This window comes from Anopheles moucheti (assembly GCF_943734755.1).
Source record: "Anopheles moucheti chromosome X unlocalized genomic scaffold, idAnoMoucSN_F20_07 X_unloc_24, whole genome shotgun sequence".
Lineage (NCBI taxonomy): Eukaryota > Metazoa > Arthropoda > Insecta > Diptera > Culicidae > Anopheles > Anopheles moucheti.
This window is the reverse complement of record NW_026453531.1, coordinates 65001-70013: the sequence shown is the minus strand read 5'-3', so window position 1 is coordinate 70013 and position 5013 is coordinate 65001.

Genomic DNA, 5013 nt, shown 5'->3' with positions numbered 1-5013 from the left:
ACTTTGGAAAAAATTTTCGATGATGAAAAATTTTCGCCTTCGACGTCCATCGACCACTCGACCCGAACTTGGTACTTTTGTATGGAGGTACCCGAGTGGTGACTTTTTCATACCAAAATTTTTATTTCTCAAATCGATCCGTGGTTTCACTTTTCATACTCTAGGGCCCATTTGCTTCAACTTTGGAAAAAATTTTCGATGATGAAAAATTTTCACCTTCGACGTCCATCGACCACTCGACCCGAACTTGGTACTTTTGTATGGAGGTACCCGAGTGGTGACTTTTTCATACAAAAATTTTTTTGCGAATACGTGTTCGTTCGCGATCATTTAGGCCATGAACCGCAAGTCCGCTGCGATAGAAATAGTGCATTGTAGTTACTCGACGAGAAAAAAAATCGGGACTTAGAAAAATTTTTGAAAGTCAAATCGTATTGACTTCCAACAACACCTGATAATAAACACACATTGCCTGTTGCACCACAGTTCGCATTTGACTTAACAAATCGCCTGTTGGTACGCACATCACCATCGACTTTACCAATCGCGTTTCGCACCGCTAATCCCACTTGGCGTGGAGCCACGCACATAATGTTGCGAGGAGAGTATTAATCGGGACTTAGCGTTTTAAGCTCGCGAACACTCCACTATGGGAGTGCACGCAAGCACCAACTGTACACACACAACACAACAATCACTCTCGCGAACACTCCATTCCCAAAGTGAACGCGAGCACCAGCAAGCATGGGTCGCCTGAGAGGATCGATGCGAACGCATCTCTACAACTCGCAGCTCCCAGCCTGTAGTCCCGTCGTTTGCGGGCGGTCGAAGGTGTCGAAACTAGTTGTATCCACGGTCGACGGAAACACAGCCACCAGGGTTCCCTGTGGTAAGGTACTTCCACGTGCAGCGTGCTCCCGCCCGTTGCGGCTCAGTCTAGTGCTATAGCGGGGATGAGACGTCAGTGTGCGCGGGGCAGCACCGACGGATCTCGGAGGGTTGTTAAGCCCGCTAGCTTCCGATCACCTAATGGGTTTGAGAAGCGCTATCAGCTCGGATTGGATACGACCTTAGAGGCGTTCAGGCATAATCCAGCGGACGTAGCGTCATACCAAAGTCCGGTCGAACTAGTATTGAGCCAGTGGTCCGTACCTGTGGTTCCTCTCGTACTGCACAGGAATTCCGTTAAGATAGCGGCAAACAGCACACACCAGTAGGGTAAAACTAACCTGTCTCACGACGGTCTAAACCCAGCTCACGTTCCCTTGAAAGGGTGAACAATCCTACGCTTGGTGAATTTTGCTTCACAATGATAGGAAGAGCCGACATCGAAGGATCAAAAAGCCACGTCGCTATGAACGCTTGGCGGCCACAAGCCAGTTATCCCTGTGTGTGCGTAGCTGTCATTCACGGTGTTAGGACGTGCCTCTGTGTCGCTCGTGTTAAAATACGAAAATCAGGGTGTAAAATTGCGAAAAAAGGGCTAAAAAGTGTTATAAACATTGAGTTTTAGTGCCTTTTACCTTTTAATGGTGGAAAAATAACAAAACAGGACGATGCTCGCCTGATAAAAGCGATATAAAACTCTCCCATACATTTTGTATGGGAACAAACAAGTGCTATTTATTCGCAAAAGGGACGAAAAAAACATCAAGTGGCACGTTTATTACGTAGTGGCGACGCCGAAGAACAATTTTCCGGACGGTGGCAGTGTGGAAAACGCCACAAAACTGAGAAAAAAGTGCGTGAAAAACAGCGGCAGAGCGGCGTCAGGTGGATCGTCGCGTGTGTACGTGTTGACGTGTTGACGTTTGTGCTGACGTCATCGGCGTCATTGGCAAAGCTTTCGGCTCCGAGCTTTCGCCTTAGCCGAGACACGGGGCAGCGCCATCTATCGGAACTAACGGGAGACTTCATCAGTGGCGTCACCTGGTGGACGATAGCGGATTCAGCGGTAGCGGCGACAACAACCCGTGCGCTTGGGAGATTTCAACGTCGGTACCAGCGGGCAACCCGGGTCGGTGTATGCGGGTTGCATACCGACAGGCGGTGATCTCAACGCTGGATAAGGAGGCGAACCCGGGCAAAATATTTATTGGTTTTAAATATTTGTTTTCCGAAACTAATATTTATTTTTGGTTTTAGAGCAAATATAACAATAAATAAAAACCTTGATAGGCTGGCCTTCACAGGGCCATGGACAGGGGCTTAAGGGCGCGAACACTCTCGGTTGACGAACCGAGCGCAGCCACCACCAGGAGCAGATCGGCCATGAGCGCGGGCAAGCGGCTCACTGTCCCGCTAACGCCGGTGATGGAGGGTGTGGCTGTTAATGGAGCCACGAGCTCCAGCAAGTATGCGGCTAGGTTGGTGACTGGCACTGGAGGTTCTCCGTCGAGCGAGGTGCGACGCATCATTAGCGAGGCGAAACTCGACAGCGAGATGTTGCTTGCGGTCGTCAAAAAGCTGGAGGAGCAGGTAACGCTCCTGCGAGTTCAGATGGAGGCGGCAGCTGAGCAGGCTCGGCAAGACCTCCGCGAGGCGCGTCTGGAGGCTCGGCAGCGGGAGGAGCGGCTGGTTGCTGACAATCAGCAGCTGCGCGAGGAGCTCCGGAAGGAGCGGGAGTTGTTGACGGCGCTGGTGGCACAGACCGTCGGGCAGAACCAGCAGCCAACTACTGTGCAGCAGCAGCTGGAGCGGGCTACGCAGCAGAGCACGCAGCAGCGTGGATATCAGCAGGACGCGGTGGTGGCTACGAGCAAGCCACCTCAGACGACGGATGGCGGCTCCTGGGTTGAGGTGGTGCGTCGTAAGCCGCCACGTCAGCAGACGGCTGAGCAACAGCGGCAGCAACAGTGGCCACAGCTTCCGCAACGGCAGCAGCAACAGCAGCGGCAGCAACCGCAGCAACGACAACAGCCGCAACGGCCTCTGCCACAGCGGTCCGTGGTGCAGCAGCAGGTCATGCCGCGTCCGCAATCTGAGCCACGCAAGCAGCTGGCGAAGAAAAAGCTGGACGCCATCGAGGTAGCCCCAGGCGAGGGTCAGTCATGGACGGATGTTTACCAGCTGATCCGTAGTGCTCCGTCGTTGGCCGAAGACCAGGCCAAACTAGGCGTTGGACGACGCACAACGCGGGACCGGCTGGTGATGGACCTGCAGGATGGTGCAAACGCAGATGAAATTCTGCAACGCGTGCAGCAGGTTTGCGCGCAGGCAGCAGCTCCGGCCACCACCCGTTTGGTGACGGAGACGGTGGAGGTCCGCCTAGATGAGGTGGACCCTTTAGCGGTGGCGACGGATGTGGCGACGGCGGTGAAGGAGTCCAGCTCGGAGACGGTGAGCGAAACCGCCGTGCACCTGGTAAAGGCGTGGAACGGCACGCAGACAGCGTACGTGCGGATGTCTGTGAAGGCGGCGGAGCGGGTGCACCAGCAGCGAGTGCGAGTGTTGCACACCTCGTGCCTGGCGACGCGATTGGCACCACCGACTCGGGGACAGCTGCGGTGCTTCAGGTGCCTGGAGCACGGACACCTCCGGCACCAGTGCAAGAGCGGGACAGACCGGTCGACGCACTGCATCCGTTGCGGCCAACCGGGCCACCTGGCTCGGACATGCACGGAAGCGGTCTGCTGTGCGGTATGCAGGGGCCCTCACCGGGTAGGACATCCGTCCTGCACCCGGGCCTAAAGGTCCTGCAGGTCAACCTCGGGCGCAGCCGGGTAGCGCAGGACCTGATGCTACAGACGGCACGGGAGCAGCGGGTGGACGTCGTCATTGCCTGCGAGCTGTACAAGCCGCCTCGGGATAACGGCAGATGGGCGGTGGATGAGGCGCAGAGTGTGGCAGTGGTCGCCACCGGGGCTTACCCCATCCAACGCCTGTGGGGTAGCGTCCATCCCGGGCTGGTGGTGGCCACAGTGGCAGGTGTCACCTTTGCCAGCTGTTACGTTTCGCCGAACATCGGGCCAGCGGACTTTGGCGCCTATCTCGAGGCGGTGGAGATGGCGTTGGTTGGTCACCAGCACATCGTGCTTGCCGGTGATTTCAACGCGTGGAGCCAGGAGTGGGGATGTCCCCGCACAACATCCAGGGGCCACTCGCTCATGGGGACGGTGCAGCATCTGCAACTCGATGTTGTCAACCGCGGCAACGTACCCACCTTCATGGGCAACGGGGTTGCGCGCGAAAGCATCGTGGACGTCTCGTTCGCAAGCACCTCGATCGCCTTGCCTGGGACCTGGAGGGTGAGTTCCACCTTCACCCACAGCGACCATCGTTACGTGGAGTATTCCGTCGGTGTGCCGGGTCGGCAGGGACAGCGGCAGCAGCATCAGCCATCGCAGACGCACGGGAGCGGGGCTATCGCGTCGCACGCCGGGATTCGCTGGAAGACCTCCCTCTTCCGCAGCGAGGACTACAAGACCGCCCTCGTCGACTGTCGCTTCGCAGAAGCTGATACGTCTGAGGCGCTGGTCGGAGCGTTGACCCTCGCTTGCGACACCACCATGGAGAGGGTAGGCAGGCCGAAGCAGCATCAACAGCCACGGCTGTACTGGTGGACTCCGGAGCTGGGCGACATGCGTCGGGAGTGCGAGCTTGCCGAGGAGAGGCTTAGTGCTGCCACAGGGTCGGCGGACCGCGACGTGGAGACCGCTCGCCTTCAAGACCTGCGACGACAGCTGCAGCGAGCGATCCAGGAGAGCCGGAGCGGGAAGCTTCAAGAGCTGATCGACGCAGTCGACAGCGACGTGTTTGGTCTCGGGTACCAGGTGGTGATGGCCAAGCTGCGTGGCCGCACCCCGCAGGAGACCGACCGAGCGGTTTTGGAGCCAATCGTCGACGCGCTCTTCCCGGCCCATCCTGCCTTCGAGTGGCCAGTCATCGAGCGGACCGACGACGAGGAGGCCCTACGACCCGTCACAGAAGCAGAGATCCTGGCGATGGCCGACAGGATGGCTCTGACAAAGGCTCCGGGTCTGGACGGGATCCCGAACGTCGCGGTAAAGGCCG